General features: G+C 34.5%; 2 non-coding genes across 2 annotated transcripts; both read left to right on the top strand.

Moving 5' to 3' along the window:
- Nucleotides 1-6535: 6535 nt before the first annotated feature.
- TRNAK-UUU lies at nt 6536-6607 on the top strand. The gene has a single exon. It is a non-coding gene; the product is annotated as a tRNA-Lys (tRNA).
- Nucleotides 6608-12890: 6283 nt separating this feature from the next.
- On the top strand, nt 12891-12962 carry TRNAK-UUU. Its single transcript has one exon. It is a non-coding gene; the product is annotated as a tRNA-Lys (tRNA).
- The last annotated feature ends 6367 nt before the right edge of the window (nt 12963-19329 follow it).

Raw genomic sequence — 19329 nt, 5'->3', positions numbered from 1 at the left:
ATTATTAGTTTTCGATTGATTTGATTGACTAACGGTGGTTGAACTTTGATTGCACCTAGTTTTTTTATACTTGAGAATCTTCTCTTCTGATATAAGATTCATTCAAACTAGATCGAAGTTTCGACTGGGATCTTTAGACTGTTTGTAGATCTAAAAACGTCTTGTGATAATCCAACTTTAACAGACTCTGTTATGTGTGTGACTGATCACAAGAGATTCAAGTTGATTGTGTGCAGGCGTTTATTGAAGATCAAAGAAGATTTGAAGACAAGAAGACTTTTGGGTTCATAATCTTTGGTGTACACAATACTTGTTTCGGCTGGAAAGGGATCCGACTATAATCAGATTTATCTTTGTGATAATCGTGATTGATTAGTTGCATAGATCGGCATCAACACATTTCTTTGTGATTAAAAGTGTTGTTTGCTTAAGGCTTAGAATCACCTAGGTGATTGGTAAGAAAGAGATCTAAGAACCCGACAAAGGTGTTTATGTGTTAAATGAGAGAGCCTTTGTCAAACTCATGTCACTTGGTTGAAAAGAGTTGTTATCGAACAGGTTTGTTGTTCCTTTACTGTTTGGAATACGAACCAAAAGAATTGTTCCAGGTGCATGAATTATTACAAGTTGGAGGCGCAGGGATACTGAGGTAACTAGGTGAACTATAGGTTTAGTTGCTTGGTCCCAACTATACGAAGTTGGTTTAGATTTTGTATAACGGCTTAATTCTGGGAGTATTCAATCTGGACTAGATATCAAAAATATTTTGGAAGATGATTTTGCAATATTAATCTTTATTGATTTTATATATTGCAAAAATATTGTTATGGGATATGTGCGTTTACGTCCGTGAACTATGATTGTCTCATAGATATCAAAAATTAAGTCTATTATGTCATTATGCAAATATTGATGGAAAGTAGAATGAAATTTTGATTACAAAGATTAAGTCTATGAAATCATTATGCAAATATTGATGAAAAACTGAATGAATCTTTGAATATTACACAGTATTGATCTTTCCCCGATCCGCTTCCATGTGAATGTACTGTATGGCTTCGTAAGTTTTCTTATGTTGAGCATTTCCGATTAAATTAATAATTGAGCAGGTTCATTATGATCCCGCTATTTTTTGTACCTTTGCCAAATTTTATTGACAAAAATGGGGAGAATTATTTTGTAGTTCACACTACAAATACATATGTTTTACGGATCATTATGTAAGGGAGAGTGGTTTTCATTGTGAGATGAAGTATTGACTAATGGGGAGTGATTCATATCACCGTAGTATTATTGTCAAAGTTGTTATACAATTGATCTTTGATGCTGTGTAATAATACTATGACACTGTATATTAATAATTGAGAACAATTGTTTTCTTATTGTTATGGATACGGATCTTCAACAACTATGATGCTAAGTTGAACACGTTCAGAATCACTGGAGTACTTGGAAGTGAAGAAGATTTCTAGTAATGTTGAAGAACCAAGGAAATCAAGCATTTGGATGAGAAGCTACAAAGTTTATTTATTTTATAATCCATATGTATTGATAGTTTTGTCACTAAAATTGACAAAGGGGGAGATTTTTAGAGAACTGCTCGGTCGAACTCTCAACCGTTGCTATCTCAAGCTTGTTTGTCAAGTTTTGTTGTCAAAACTATAAGTCTCGATTTCTAGTCTACTTATAGCTATGTCTCGGATTATGATAGAATATGTAGTTGAGCTTTAGACCTCACGGCGTTCATCGATTGAAGACGAAGAACTACTAAGGGGAGCTTGTGGAATTTCATCAACAAAAGGTATGTGGAGACTTGAATTCATCTATCACTTAAAAGTCTATTTCTATTTTATCTCCTGTTGAGACAAAAGTCGCGTATCTATATAGACTTTACTTTATACACATTTGATATTTCGAGTTGAGTTTAACTCACTTACATATTTCTCGAAATATGTGTTGGTAAGCTTTCGCTTTAACCAAGTTCATCTTTATTCTTGACGAAAGTCAAAAGATGATCATGTGAAAATCGCCTGGTAACATCTTACATGATTTGTTTGAGACAGTCATTTGATGTAGACTCGGAATGTTTCGTATTGATTATTTGATCACTTGGAAATTTCTTTGAAGCTAATAGTTTGTGTGAGATATCTATTCCCGTCTTCCAAGAATGTTTTAATGATTGAAATGGAGTTCAGGAAAATTAACCTATGATTGGATAAAACACATTATGCGTACTGTTGCAAATATACTCCAAGTCCGGGACCTATACTATGCATACCCGTATAACAATATGAGTGACTTTACTTTGATGAAAAAAATGATTTTGTTGGACATTAACAAATCACATGGATATGTATCCTGAAATCGACTTAAATTAATTTCAACGCTAGTTATGGACAAGGGGATAATTTTAATCGGTATGCACGTAAGAAAATGTTACGGAGTGTATAGTGTTATAATAACACATAAGTGTGACCACGAGTAGATCGATACTGCGAAAAATTTCTCATAAAGATTTTTATATTTTTAGTTCAGAAAACATGATATATTTAACTTTTGAGCATATATATGAGATATCAGTTCAATTCACATAAAGTGAAATACACATATATCTCATAATAAGCCGAGCAATATTCAAGAATATCTATGAAAATAAAGTAATGCGGTCATCTTAATATGATACGTACTTGTAAAGAACATACATGATTTGATTTACTCTAAGAAGGAAGAATCAATCTTTTCCGCTGGGATTTACACTAAGATTGACTACCACAAGCATATAAAAACATTTCCTTGACAAAGAAGAAGATGCACATATATATACAAATATATAACTCATTAAGAACCGTGCATCATATATTCACATATAAACCAAGAAGGTCGTGAACATTCAAGCAATTACATGTTCAACACTCAAGACTTGAACTATGAAACATAATCACAAGTGATTTAATCAATAAAGTTGTCTTAAAGTGTTTGAGAGTGTTTTTCTAATGCCAAACATATTGTAGAAATAGTTTAAATGCATCCAAAAATTTCAGCAGGGATAGGATCAGGTATGTGTACCCACCTATACGTGAATTCAAGCTGCCCAAGGTATGTGTACCTCAAGGTCAAGACTTTTTGATAAGCGTACTCGGTATGTATACCACAAAATAATTTGCGAAATCAGAACTTTCTTGGTACACGTTCTGGGTACGTGTACCACTGGATCTGGAACTCTAAAGCTACATTGACGTTGAGATTAATTTAAGTTGATGTTCCAGTATTTCAGTAGTATTTATATAGACACTCTTCTATGGATTTGTCACATTCCATAATGATATCCATGATGAATATCATTGCTCGGGATATTTTTAAATGATTAATCTTGACTTAAAACTTAGTTTATAAACAATAAATTGTCCTTCACTATATATTTGTCAAGAATATGAACAACAATTCCTTATATTTCGAGATTTTAAACAAGATGAGCTTGAACTCGAAATTTCTTCTTTGCAATTCACTAAAAACAGCAAGTCATCGGTATTGTTTGTTTCTTTAAACCTCAACATTTAAGAATCTTCAACAAAAATCAAGTTAGGTAAACATGAACGATACATAAGGTACATGCATCATTAGACGCACTGGTTTGTCTATAATTAATACTTCATCTACGATCTATTAACTCTTAGCTAATGGCGGAAAAATAAGAGTACAAAAACGTATTTGATATTAATAAATCATGGTATCAACCATATAAAAATTAAATCATAAAACTTGCTCAAGTTTATATACATACCTTTTAGATGAGTCCACTCATGAGTCATACGGCCATACCAAATTTTCAAATCTTACCCAACATGATATGTCCGCCCTAATTCTTTTGATTCCCTCACCGTATTCGTAATAGGGAATTTCTTGTTGATGATGCACTTTCTATAAAATCAAGTTGTGTTGGGGTTAATAATGTCTTGCTCACCACAGGTGGTTGAAACAAACTTTCCCGCATCTATGAATTTTTCACCATTTATAGTTTTTGGCTTATTTCGTTTCTTTTTCCTCAAATTCTTGTGTTTTACTTTTGTATTATCATGAAAGAGATTACTTTTAGACCCATTCATGTGTAAATATATCTTTTCGAAGAATTTTTTAACTTCCAACATCATGGACTTTGCCTTTTCCATATCATGGAATTTTCTGGGAGATCATTCATTTTCACACTCAATGCACTATTGACTTTCTTTGGTATCCACTTCTAAGTGCGTTTAGGAACAACCAGAATATTCTTCCCATTTATCTCTTCAAGATTTCTTGAAAGAGAATAAAATTGAATATTCTTTTGCAAGTTAGTCTTTCTCCAATTGGGAGCATCGGATCTTGTCTTCGTCTTTACAAATTTATCCTATTGATAATAATCACAATTGTGAAAAGTCTTCGTATGACGTTTATAGGAAAAATTAGGTTTAGTACAACACTGATTCCTTTGCCTAAAGGTTGGACGTTGACAACCCGTAATGTCAAGGATATTAGCATTAACATATGATCTAGGTTTGATCACTTATTGTGATGCCCAGACAAGAACATCATGAAGTTTCTTATTCCTTAAAACGACATCCCCTTTGTAGTTGACCTTTATTTCACGCAATAATAGCAAATATAAGGATTATTCTTACTTGGATTCGTGTGTGCTGGATTTGGAGGTTGATATAATTTTCTCTTTCGAACCTTCACGGTCGGTGTAGGTATTTCACTTTTTCCATCAGTAGAAATCTTTGGTTGAGAAGAATCACTAGCCTTGACAAAATTTGCCTCTTTTATAATACTTGGAGCATCTATTCCCTTATAGTAAAATCCTCGTTTATCACGATGATTTTTACTTGCACCTAGCATAGTGGTTAATTTGTTTGAACTAGTATTGAATTTTTGCAAGTCCTCTTCCAACATCTTGATTTTATCAAGTGCAACAGCTAAATCAGCCTCAAGGCATTTTTCTCGAGCGAGAGAAGCACTTTCTCTGTCATCAAAACTACTTTGTTGAGAGTTAATACTTGTTTCAGCTTCAACAAGTTTCTTCGAAAGTACATCTTATTCAAGATCTTTAAGAAGGGATTGAATAATTTGATAACCACATTCATGACCTTCAAAGGCCTTTCTCAATTTCTTCTTTTCTTGACATAGAGGAGTCAGAAATTCTATGATACAAGAAGTCGTCATCTTTTTCTTTTTCATAAAAGAATCAAACATCTTAGCATACTCTGAGACTTCCTCATCTACATCTGTCATCGGAAAGTTCATCTAACTGTTTTTCTAGGCATGTTTCCCAGTTATCCACAATTTTTTAATCACTCGAGTTGATTCTATGAAGGTTTTCAGATAATGATCCGTATGCTTTTCTCAGGTGGTAAATATAAACTTTAAAAAAAATCATCTTGTTGATTCTGAATTGGTGATATGTTATTAGAGATAATACTTTCGTCCATATAATCAGATTGCTACAAGCACATACTTGTTAGGTTTTAAACGTGTTTTCCTTCTCTGATACCACTAGTTTAAAGACTTTTTTGGTATCAAGAAGCGTTTACATAATGGTACCTTTGTCAGGAAACTATAATCGTATTGTCATTTTAATTTTCGATTATTGATTTGATTGACTAACGATAGTTATTTCTTTATTTGCACCTAGTTTGTTTATTCTTGAGAGTCTTTTCTTCTGATATATATAAGATCACTCAAAATAGATCAAGAGTATAACATTGACTCTTGATCATCCATTGTTAACTGATTCCGTTTTGCACATGATCGATTATAAGTCAGGAATCAAGTTTGTTATTGTGTAGGTACAAAAGACAATTGAAGATTGAAGACAAAAATATTTTTCTTATTGGTTTTATATCCTCGTGATTTGCTTTGTGCACAAACTTGATCGGCTGGGATCCAATTAGATCTAGTTTATCTTTTGATATAATTATTATTGACTAGTTGTATTGATTGACAAGCTATCATTTGGTGGTAATCTTCAGTATCCGAATCTGGTAGTTCTGTTTGACTTGATCGGGTTAACTTGTTTACTCCAGATCTTGGAAGATCTAAAACCCGACAAAGTAGTTTAATCTATTTTAAACATAAAATCCTTTGTCACACGCAACAACATATATCTTTGATTAACTTCTTGCGATAGTGGTTACCAAACATATTTGTCCTTTACTGTTTGGAAGACGATCCAAAAGGTTGAGTGCTTAAAGTCTTCAGAGAGACTGAAGCAATTTAAGATAGTGGACTCTATCTTAGAATTCTCGTGCATTTCCCATTTAATACCTGAGAAATCAAGTATGCACACACCCATGACATCGCAAATAAGCAAAATAACTTGCTTCCACTGGACTTGCACTTACCCGTAACTGCTCCTTGTTTTTTTAATTTTTGAACCAACCAGTAGTAATTTTTGTATAGGCAGAAGAATAAACACTTGTCGTTCTTGCCACTCTTACCTCTTGGGTTCTCTCGAAAAAGCTTTCAGATTTGAGAAAGTTGGCGATGATAAAGGAAGCAAAAATCCGACTTAGCTCAGTGGTAGAGCGCGTGACTTTTAATCCCGTGGTCAAGGGTTCGATCCCCTTAGTCGGCAACGCCCATTCTTCTGTGATTTTTTTTTGGATTTACATGAAGTTCATCATTTTTTATGTTTAAAGCATGCATAAAAAGTACAGAAAATGGGCTATATAGCCAAAATTGTGTGTTTCCTGGGCTAAATGGACAGTTAGGATTCAGCCTGGGTCAAATGGACAGAGAAATCTTTTTAATTGAAACTGACCCAATCACCCCTCTCCAGATCTCCACCATTTCCATTCTTTCTTCTTATGCTCTCGATCTTCTGTTTCTCCACCACCACCGTTTCAATCATGGTTGTTGTTACTTCTGTGAGATCGAGAATTGAGAGATTTGATGGGCAGAAAATATGGTGGTCGACGTGATGGGTATGATGGCTAAGATCGAGAATCAGTAATGGGTTGACTCAAATTTGGATTATGAAATTGAGAGTTGCAGTGAATGAATGAAGTTAGGGTTTGCTTCTTCGGGTAAATCAGATGAAGAAATTGTGAATTGATAAGGGTTTCCGAAGATAGAGAGGATGAAATTAAGATGGGTTCGATATGTGAATCCGTGATCTGAGATCTTCCACAATTAAATTGATTCGAGACTGTGTAGTTGATGGGTTTGATGGCCGATTGAGTTCAAGAAGATGAAGTTGCAGAAATTGATATGAGACTGAACTTAGTTACAACAATGGAAGATTGAGAACCAGATGGGATAGAAGAAGGGTTGCCCCATATCCAGTTGTGGGGTGCGAATAGCAGGTGTCTGGTTTTGGGGTGACCTGGGGTGCCCCTTAGTAATTGAGGTGCCCCTTAACCAAATCTGGGCTCCGTATAGCAAGTGTCCTCCGGGGTGTTCCGAGTGATTTTTCGAGCCGATTTTTCCAACAATATTTATTTTCCAAAAATACCTAAAAATACACAAAACACCATAATAAGGACGAAAACGAGTACCAACAATACGAAACATTGAGGACAATTTAGGCACATAAATGCGCCTATCATGTACAACAACCTTCCTGCTCATATCATATGATTCACCTCGCGTAATAATAACCCTTGCTTAACTCACAAGCCTATACATATGATATATATATTACCTCAAAAGGTAATACTCATCTCTTGTCTTATGGGTTGTACAATTATCAAATGGTATGAATTTTCTCAGAGAGACAACAATCATCTCTTCACTAGGTAGTATGAACAGCCAATACTGCAACTACCTCTTACCAACAACACAAATTACCTCGACAAGATTGCAGTCATCTCTCAACAGTTGGTATGAATTTCCAAGAGTAACCAACTCATTTCAAATGATATGAACAACCTTGCGATATGTGTTGAACCGCCAAGTGGCTGCATACATATCCTTCACAGTAAATCGAAATGGATCAAGCACGACAGTAGTTCATCATTGTTTGTTTAGATAGTATGAATTGACCATAATGATAGCAACTATCTCTCTAAAATGGATAGTATGAATTGCGTAGCAATAACTATTCCTATCTCAGGGTGAACCAAACTATAAGTAAAAATCACAATAAAGTTTAAAGAAAGTTTAACAATAACAAAATAATTTGATTAATCAAAAGGGTCCAAAAATTTTCGTTTTTTGAGCTCCTTATATAGATAACTTCCCTTAAACAAACCCTAAACTTAGCATAACAATTTGAGCTTCTTATATAGATAACTCCCCCTAAACAAATCCCAAACTTCAAACGATTAAAATCTAAAAAAAACTTATTTCCCTATTATATACTACCTTTAGGAAACTGTCATAACTTATCAAAACTCTTAAAAATTAAAATAAACTTCTAGGTTATGATAAAAGTACCCTACCTAATAAATCCAGAAATTAATTATTTTTATACTACCCAATTATCATTAATAAAGCACAAATAATAATAGGAAAACAATATATTTAGTTTCCATAAATAACCTTCCATCATAAACTCACCATTGATATCAGATACTAATAACTTACAAGTAGGAGTTTCTTATATTATTTGTACATAATCTTCTTCTCTTAAATCTGAAAATAAACTAAGTTAAAAGTTTTAATAGAAACCTACAGGAAATGTAGTCACGAATGATAAGCATAGTTGTTTCCTTCTCTTTCTTTTATAAAATGTCTTTGATGTTCGAACGTGCATCATTAAACATATCAATATCAACATTAGTGGTGTAAAATTGATCCCTTGAATCAGAAGAATTACAGGGTTTATAGGGTAGTTGCAGGATAAAATAGAACTGTTGGCGAAAAGAGTTTGTATGATACGGTGAGCGACGATATGATAGCTTCAAAGCAAGTATATCACGAGAAGAGTAAATATGTTCAAAGAAAAATTGATTAAGACTGTCAATTACCTTTCATCGGCAAAAAGAAAGAGCCTAAACACGGGTATATTACTCGGTACTTTTGATTATGATAAGGGTAAATATGTTCATAAACTACTCCACATTGAACTTCTTGTTAAGGGTTCTACCCCTTTAGCTCGTCATTCATAATTTCCGAAAACTGGTTTTGATGGAGCTTACTGTGGAAAGTTATAAATTTCCCAAAAAAAAAAAAACCAAACTTACGTGAAATCTCATATCTGCAAACCCATTTTACAAGAATCCAATATATCTTTCAGTAACTTGATTTCGCAAACCTTAGAGTCTAGATGTTGAGACTCCGAGAAATTCAAGTATAAAACTTAGAAAGTTGATTTTCCAATTTCTGAGAAGAAGAATCAGGTAAACTTATAAACTCATAACTTATTACTCGTTTTTTGTTTTCCATTTTGGATTTCTGGTTTTAGGTTTTGATAGTTTGATTTTATTGGTTTGGTTTTTCTAGGGAAATGAGGGTCAACAAACTAATATCATTTGTACACAAATATCCAACATAGAAATCGTGGTAGTGAAAGTGATAATGTTTATCATGACAGATAGACAAAACAAGTCAAAGCAACAACTATGAAAACTCACTAAAATGTAATATTTGTTGTAGGGCTTATAGCCCATAGGTGTGCGGCCCAAAACAGATGTCTTTTGGGTTTCCCCTTTTCCCCTTTTCTTCTACTTGAATGATAAACAAGTTGTTCGAGAGAAAAAAATGGTGTTCGGATTTACATCAAGGAAATTATGGAATCATCGTTAAGATAAGTGTTTCTCTTCCTTTTTGGTTTTGGCTGATTTGTTTTAATTTAATTTAATTTAAATTAATTTTTAATGGTGGAGAGGAAATCCCCTGATTTGATCTGTAGAAGCTAATATCTACAAATCCTTTGGTGAAAAGTGATTTGATTTGTACAAGCTATGCATCTATGCGAATCCCATTTAGTGATTTCAGTGTATAATAATTAATTATGCATACGTTTGTGTAGGGCTTGAATTGTGTAAAGCCACAACTTGAAATCCTCCAGAAAACCTCGATCTGATACGGGAAGGAGGTGAAGGAAAATCCGTCCAACCTGTTTCGGTTCCACTCGGTCCCGATTCTGTTCCAGTTTGGGTCCTGTTCCAGGCTGGTTTTTGGGGCATGCACGGTTAAGGCCGTTCCGGTCCTGTCTATATACAAGGGAACCAAATCTTGAGTTTAAGGTATGTAACTAATTATAATGTGGGATTTAACATCGGGTACTTACTGGACTTATTTTTTTTAAAACATGTCTAATTCTTTATTAATTTATTTTTTAAGATAAGTCCATATCATAAACGGTCAACTTAAATTATGATTGTTCATCTCGTTCATTAAGAATTTTGGTTTATGTTATTTAGTTCTCTTGAATATGATATTGGCTACAGTTGAATGGTATTTTTTGTTTTTTGTATAATTGGTTGTACCAACTTGATTCAAATGTATGTATTTGGGGTTTAGAAGTACTTGAACACCATTATTCCATATTTGATATCTTCTTCCCAAACTTGAATGTTCCGTGGAATGTGATACACTTGCGTGACTATTAAAGAGTCGGTAGTTTCAAAAGATACATTGCAAATAAAATCACATGTATTCCAATTTTTTTGTGAAAGAACTCACAATTGTTTTTTATTTGAGTTAAAACATTTCCATTTCTCTACTTCATCCATGATACTAACGAAATAGTATATGTTGAAGTGTGAAAAATCGTAGTCACACAGGGATAGGTATCCATCTCCATTAACATGGCGGCAAATCGAGCACTCAAATGAAAGAACATCCAGGAGTTTGCCATGCCATGATTAATGAAGAAAGTTTTATCCTAGTGTGAATTTTGTTTTATGTGAATCATCACTGCTTCGTATCATTACCATCGTTTCAGCGTGGATTTAACTAGAAGAGGAAGCATAATTGCACGAAACAAACAGAAATTACAGACAGTCTTGATAAGTATGGCTTCCCTTTCTGGATGCGTCCTTGACATGAATAGCTCACCCATGCACGCTGCAACCTCCTGAAACAAAACATTCTAAGCGATTAGGATAGTTGAAATTTTCAACTGAAACAAAACATAAATAATAGTAATATAGTAAATGAACAGTTGATGACTATGAAAGCTAACCTAGACAGTACTAAGCAAGCATTCAACTCTCTAGCATCATCAACAACTACCTGAAAAACGACAAGAAAGAGCATCAAGGAACTTAGGAGGTAACTAATAAAAAATAAAGTAAGGCTCAATGTTAAGCTGAGCTTGTGCCATATAGTGAACTTGGATAGAGAGAAGATGTGGTGGTAGTTGCAGGGTTGTTTGATTTATCAAGATCAAAAACATCAGCGCTGATTTTTAAAAATCAGAGAGATATCAGGAGAGGGGCAACAAACCCTCAAAGAAAAACTCCCACTTCTCTCCTTTTCGATGATGATCTACAGTGGTGGTGGGAAATAACCAGCTACTGTTTGAAATCTGACTACCGTCGATATGAACTGCCAAGCAGTAACCAACTTTTTTCCGACGATATGAAAAACCTCGCACATATGTGCTTGACCACAAAGCGGCTGCCTAAGTACCATTCTCCATAGCTAGAGAGGGCCTGGAAACTCACATTACTAGGTCAAGCCCAACATAATATCTTTTTCAAATAGGCCCAGTTGAGTGAGACAAAGAAAGAGATCTATCTCCTGCATGGCTGCAGAAACGGATGCCAAAAGACTATCCTGAGTTTTCAGATAATGATCCCTATGCTTTTCTCAGGTGGTAAATATAAACTTTTAAAAAATCATCTTGTTGATTCTGAATTGGTGATATGTTATTAGAGATAATACTTTCATCCATATAATCAGATTGCTACAAGCACATACTTGTTAGGTTTTAAACGTGTTTGCCTTCTCTGATACCACTAGTTTAAAGACTTTTTTGGTATCAAGAAGCGTTTACATAATGGTACCTTTGTCAGGAAACTATAATCGTATTGTCATTTTAATTTTCGATTATTTATTTGATTGACTAACGATAGTTATTTCTTTATTTGCACCTAGTTTGATTATTCTTGAGAGTCTTTTCTTCTGACATATATAAGATCACTCAAACTAGATCAAGAGTATAACATTGACTCTTGATCATCCATTGTTAACTGATTCCGTTTTGCACATGATCGATTATAAGTCAGGAATCAAGTTTGTTATTGTGTAGGTACAAAAGAAAATTGAAGATTGAAGACAAAAATATTTTTCTTATTGGTTTTATATCCTCGTGATTTGCTTCGTGCACAAACTTGATCGGCTGGGATCCGATTATATCTAGTTTATCTTTTGATATAATTATTATTGACTAGTTGTATTGATTGACAAGCTATCATTTGGTGGTAATCTTCAGTATCTGAATCTGGTAGTTCTGTTTGACTTGATCGGGTTAACTTGTTTACTCCAGATCTTGGAAGATCTAAAACCCGACAAAGTAGTTTAATCTATTTTAAACATAAAATCCTTTGTCACACGCAACAACATATATTTTTGATTAACTTCTTGCGATAGTGGTTACCAAACATATTTGTCCTTTACTGTTTGGAAGACGATCCAAAAGGTTGAGTGCTTAAAGTCTTCAGAGAGACTGAAGCAATTTAAGATAGTGGACTCTATCTTAGAATTCTCGTGCATTGCCCATTTAATACCTGAGAAATCAAGTATGCACACACCCATGACATCGCAAATAAGCAAAATAACTTGCTTCCACTGGACTTGCACTTACCCGTAACTGCTCCTTGTTTTTTAATTTTTGAACCAACCGGTAGTAATTTTTGTATAGGCAGAAGAATAAACATTTGTCGTTCTTGCCACTCTTACCTCTTGGGTTCTCTCGAAAAAGATTTCAGATTTGAGAAAGTTGGAGATGATAAAGGAAGCAAAAATCCGACTTAGCTCAGTGGTAGAGCGCGTGACTTTTAATCCCGTGGTCAAGGGTTCGATCCCCTTAGTCGGCAACGACCATTCTTCTGTGATTTTTTTTTGGATTTACATGAAATTCATCATTTTTTATGTTTAAAAGCATGCATAAAAAGTACAGAAAATGGGCTATATAGCCAAAATTGTGTGTTTCCTGGGCTAAATGGACAGTTAGGATTCAGCCTGGGTCAAATGGACAGAGAAATCTTTTTAATTGAAACTGACCCAATTACCCCTCTCCAGATCTCCACCATTTCCATTCTTTCTTCTTATGCTCTCGATCTTCTGTTTCTCCACCACCACCGTTTCAATCATGGTTGTTGTTACTTCTGTGAGATCGAGAATTGATATATTTGATGGGCAGAGAAGATGGTGGTCGACGTGATGGGTATGATAGCTAAGATCGAGAATCAGTAATGGGTTGACTCGAATTTGGATTATGAAATTGAGAGTTGCAGTGAATGAATGAAGTTAGGGTTTGCTTCTTCGGGTAAATCAGATGAAGAAACTGTGAATTGATAAGGGTTTCCGAAGATAGAGAGGATGAAATTAAGATGGGTTCGATATGTGAATCCGTGATCTGAGAGCTTCCACAATTAAATTGATTCGAGACCGTGTAGTTGATGGGTTTGATGGCCGATTGAGTTCAAGAAGATGAAGTTGCAGAAATTGATATGAGACTGAACTTAGTTACAGCAATGGAAGATTGAGAAGCAGATGGGATAGAAGGAGGAGCAGCAGATGCTGCTGTTGAATGTGAAACGAAATTGTAATGGTTTTGAGGTTGGATTTGTGATGGCTTGCAGTGAGGTTATGAACTTGAAATTCAGGGTTTGACTCAACAGAGGAAACGGGGGTTTGAAGCTGCTTCCGATTGAATGCAATGGTGGTGCTGAGCATTAAAAATTTTCTTCCATCAATTTCACTAGTAAGTTTCTTGATCCTATTGGTTTAACTTTTGTAAAATCCATTTTAAAATTCATTGAATTTTGTTTGTATGTAATTAGTTTCATCTGGGTTAAGCTTGTGTAAAATCTGGATTGACCTGAAATTGCTTTTATCCATTTTATACTAGGATGAAACCAGTATCATCCTGTTTTGGATTGACCTGAAATTATTTTCATCCATGTTATACTAGGATGAAACCAGTATCATCCTGTTTTGGATTACCTAAAATTTATTCATTCATATACCATTTTCGTTAGAATACTAAACTAGAAACCAATTTCATCTAGTTGTAAACTTTCATATAGCTGTATTTTCGCCAAATGTGAAGGATGAAACCAGTTTCATATAACTTACATATTGATATACCTTAATTTCGTAAGAATACTCAGGATGAAACCAATTTCATCTAGTTGTAAACTATAATATAATTGTTTTTTTGTCAAAATATGCAGGATGAAAACTAATTTCATCTAGTTATAGACTATGATATAATTGTATTTTCATCGGAATATGCTGGATGAAATCAGTTTCATCTCGTTTTGAAGGTGCGGCTGCAGGATTGGACCGATCTTGGTTGCAGTTGAAACTGAGACTAAGAAGATGTTGTTCTTGCTGATAAACATATGAATTCGAGGTTGAGTTGTTGTTGCTGGAAGATTATGATGATGAATTAAGAACAGGTTTGGTTTAGATTCAATGAAGATGGGTTTCTGAAATTTGTTGTCTTGATGTTGCTATTGAACTACAGGTCTGGATTGTTAAGAATCTGTATTGATGTGGCTGGCTCTTGAACACAGTGAAGATGGTGATGGAGTTGATGCAGGTTGGCTTGGGCTGTAAACTGGTGGTATTGAGGTTCAGGTAGGATTTGAACTGAGTTTGTTGGTAGTGATGTCAAGAACAAGGAGTAGTAGTGCCTGCAGTTTTGTGAAGTTTCAGTGGTGGTTAAAATGGGTTTTGAGTCTGCAATAGAAATGTGATGTTGCAGGTGAACAAGAAATGTTCTGCAGCTAATGGTCTGAACGGAGTTGTAATGGCTGATTATGATGTTTAGGCTGTAAATGAATGTGCTATCGAATGCAGTGTCTAGAGCTGTGTGAGATTTGGACAGAAATGGAGTAAATGGGATTCTCTATGTTGATGGATGAAGATTGCGTATGAATTGCAGGCCAAGCATTGGAGCTGGAGCATGAAAGATGAATGTTAGGAGATATTGCAGAGATTTGAGCAGAGATTGACAAGAAGATGCTGGTACAGGCAATGGCAGGTTGTTATGATAATGCATGGACTGAGATTGCAGTTGTTGGCCAGAGAAGATGATGGTGTTTACTGTGAAGCTGAACTGAGGCAATTGAAGGAAATGTGTAAATGAAATGCAGCTGGTATCTATAATAAAGAAGCTGGTGATACTGATATAGCTGGCAAGAAGCTACAAATGGGTCTCTGGAATTGGCAGTCGTGATGATGTTGTCGCAGAATGAGAAGGTTTCAGTACAGCTGCAGATCGATAATGGTTCGAGTCTGAGAACCGGTGATATAAGGTGGTGCAGAACAAGGATTTTCTTCTTATTCTTGGTGTCTAGTGGAGTTGTGGCAGCTGGAGTTACAGGGATTGAAGATTAAATGGTTATGATGCTGTTGATTACAAGGAATGCAGTCGTGTGTGAAGATGTTGTTTACAAGAGACCAAGTTCAGTTTGAAAGACAAGCTAGAAGACTAGATTTTGGTCAAGTTTTTATGTAATCAGTCAGGCAAAGGAACTGGCGCTTTTCCATGGTTCAATGGTCGCGTTTGGCAGTTAAGGGGTATTTTAGGTGATTGATATTTTTTGGTTTTTATTTTCATGGGTCAAATATCCTTTTTGGCTAAATGAACAGTATTTTTCTGTTTAATGTCCATATAAACAGTATCTAAACCTAGCAGTCCGTTTCACCCAGAAAAAGTTTGTTTTGGTCTTTTTGACCTATTTTGTGCAAACGGAAAATGGGTCATTTGTCCAAAAAATTTTAAAACATGGTTCAAATGGACGAGTAAAAATTAGTATGGGTGAAATGACCAAAAAGAATTTAGCAAGGATGAAACTGGATTCATCGCGGCTTAAACTTAAAAGATAACAAGGATAAAACTGGATGCATCCTGATATAAATGAAAAAAAAATATATTTGAAAATTGGTAGGATGAAACTGGTTACATCCTGCCTATTTTTATATTTTGTCAATCTGAACATTATCTTTTTAATTTTTGGCCATTTAAACAGTATCAAAATGTACAAGTCTTTTTCACCCAGAAATTGTTAGTTTTGGGTCTTTTTAACCAATTTTGTGTAAGAATTAAGCATGCAGCATATCATTTTCGCACTAACTAACCCTACCAGATGAAGCAATATTTACTGCAAGTCAGGATTCTAACTGAAATGAACAACAATTTGTTTGTAGAGACATAAGGTCCATATTGTAGCTAAATCCCCACTTTAAAACATACTTAGTTTGTTTATTTAACTATCAAGTGCTAGGAAAGATAATGGATTTCAAAAATGATAAAAGTCCATTTAGTAGGAGCTGTTGGGCCTTCAAAACTGAAGCAATCAAGATATTGATCTCATATGCATGCTTAAGTTTGGTTATAAATTTCAAGTGCACATAATAAATTTTCCTCTCTTTTGGTTATATCTTATATATCTCGAGATATTGATCTCATATATTTCGACCACTTTTTTTTTTCCTGAGACACATATAACCTAGCCTAGCCTAACTTACTAACTCGACAAGTTGAAACTCTGACTAGTTGATTCGGCGATCCATTTGAGTTGGCAACTCGCACATTGTTGATACTTTATAAAAAGTTCAACAAGTCGCACATTGTTGATACTCGAGAGCACAATTTTCGGGTGAAAATACTTTAATAATAGCAAAATAGTTAGTCCCCAATAAGATAATCCTATCGAATGCTAAGTGAGGTTAATATCCCAAAACATCTTAGCACGATTCTGGGTTAGAATTTTGAATTTTTTGACAGACATCCCAACTAACTGCAAAAAAGCTTTATGTAAATAGATGATGGCTATTATGTAATTGATTTGTATATACATTTGATGTTGGTTGGTAATTAAGTATGTTTGTTATGAGATAGAAAATGTAGTTACTTTTAAAAGTTGCATCCAGAAAGACATGGTACATTTCAAGTACCTATACAGATTAGAGAGGATACTAAAACAACATATACTTAATTATTAGTTTTTTTTTTTCCAACAGCAAGTCAAATAAAATCGATCATAATCAACTTTTCCTCGGGTGAAAATGGCTTTCTCCCTAATAATAATCTTAATTATCACCTCATAACTCAAACTCCTAAATTCTACAATTAAAACATATACCATGCCAAATTAAATCATGATAGCCTTGGCTAATTTGAGGATTTTTGTTATGGGGAAAGATATAGATTGGGAAAACTGACTTTTGGTCAAATATGACTACCTAGGATTAACTTGGGTGTAAACAGAAAATCTTCTAATAAACACGTAAACCTTTCATCAAGTACTCAATGAATGTAGGTCAACACTTTTCAGACAAGGCATTGTTTTGCAGTCTATCACTCTGCACTCTCTCCTCCTTAACGGCTCTTTCTGAAACTTTTCCAAACCAATACTTTCAACTTTCTCCATGATTCCTGAGTAATGTCTCCTATCCGGGTTCGGTCCCTAGCCAGATGGGGAATTAGGAGAAAGGAAGATTGATCTGAGCTTGTTACGATTCTTGATTGATCCACATCTGTCTGAGAAATCTTGGGATTGAATTTTTTTTTTTTTAAATTTTTGCATACATTCATAAATTACATTTGCATATTTGAACTTAATATCTTGTTAGCTTTCCATGATTATTGCCTTTATATTAAGCTTTGAGCTTTTATTTACATTTCATCTTCGTCTTTCCTTTTTGCATATTCACTTCATCTCCTTAGTCATTTCTTTTTCTATTTTTCTTGTTCTAGATTTCCTTTTGAATTTTGTTTTTGGCCTTGTTCGTGCTGTGTTAATTTTTGCCCTATTCAGTTATTCTTTTGGATCTCTAGTTTCTGTCCTTCTTAATTTGTTCTCGAATATCTTTCTCTCTCTCCTTTCATGGTTGATTTGCATCTTGCCTTACATGTTTTAAGGATTATCTTCTCTATCCTATTTCTCTCCTCTTTCATCTGTTTCTTTGTACCTTCCATTAGATGTTTCTTTATCTCTCTTTAAGGTTCGGCTACCGTTCTTATCGGTTCTTAATAATCAATAAAGTTATTTCTAATTCGTCAATAGCTCATAAAAAATTAAAACATAAATTTTTCAAACTCGTTCCATAACATAGATCTTAATAGATTACATTTATAAGATAGACTGTAACAACTGAAAATTACTTAAACTAGGTCCCTAGTACTTAATAGATAAAACGGAATATAGATCACCGATGAACTTACTAAAATATGAACTTTCTAAATTTCAGTTCTCTTGAATCTATATGGGTGTTTTTTCTCGTGTCAGTCGATACACGACGGCCTTGTCATGAACATAATCTCTATCCATTCCAGGGGAATTCTCGTCATAAAACTCCGCAGCTCTTACCGGTCGTGCGGCGACTATCGCTCATGTATCTCCTTAAACCTCTCCTTCCCTAGTCTAGCTCTCTCCTCATCATTCTTATTACTTGGTACCAATTTTGGCTCCTGAGCAGGATTCTGAACAGTCTCCTCTTGGCATATAGTACACCTATAATACTGAATCCGGTGTAACTGGCCATTTTGACAACGTATATCTCTAGTTGAAGAAATTCGAGCATCAATAGGAATATTAAATGGATTGCAAACCATGTTTAATTTTTTTCTTCTCTTCTGCCTTGTGTTTCTTGTGATCTCTATTCTCTCTTCTGCCTTCCAATTACTTTTAGGGATACTTTTATTGATAGCAATAATCTCGATTACATTCTCTACATGCTTTGGTTTTACTTCGATTAGTAACAATCTTACGTTTCGTCCCCTCGTGTCCTTCTTTTTCAGCTTCTTTGCGATTAGTGGTTTCTGAAACATTATCTCTCCAGAGTCTAGACTGCCATTTGACTAAGACATTGCACCTAGCCTGAATAAGTGGCGTCCCTTGATTGGCCCCTTAAACGGTTATCAAAAACCAAATTAGTCAAACAAACTTAACAAAGTATAAATATTTTGCCTAGTGTTTTTTAATATATCTAGGGTCTGCTTATTGTCTTGATCTTTCCCTTTGTTAACACAACATATAATCCGTGTGTAAAATAACACACGGTATCCTGTTTCTCAAGAAATTGTAATTTAGACAATCAGTCTTAAGTTAGGAAACCTACCTTCCTTGCTGTTCAAGGAAGCTTTATGTATAAATAACCTCTTGTATCTCGTTTGTAAAACTAAGTTCAGTTAATAAAAACAAACGTTTAGTCTCTTCTGTTCTC

The sequence above is a fragment of the Papaver somniferum genome, chromosome 7, assembly GCF_003573695.1.
Source record: "Papaver somniferum cultivar HN1 chromosome 7, ASM357369v1, whole genome shotgun sequence".
Classification (NCBI taxonomy): Eukaryota; Viridiplantae; Streptophyta; class Magnoliopsida; order Ranunculales; family Papaveraceae; genus Papaver; species Papaver somniferum.
This window is presented reverse-complemented; position numbering and strand designations above follow the sequence as displayed.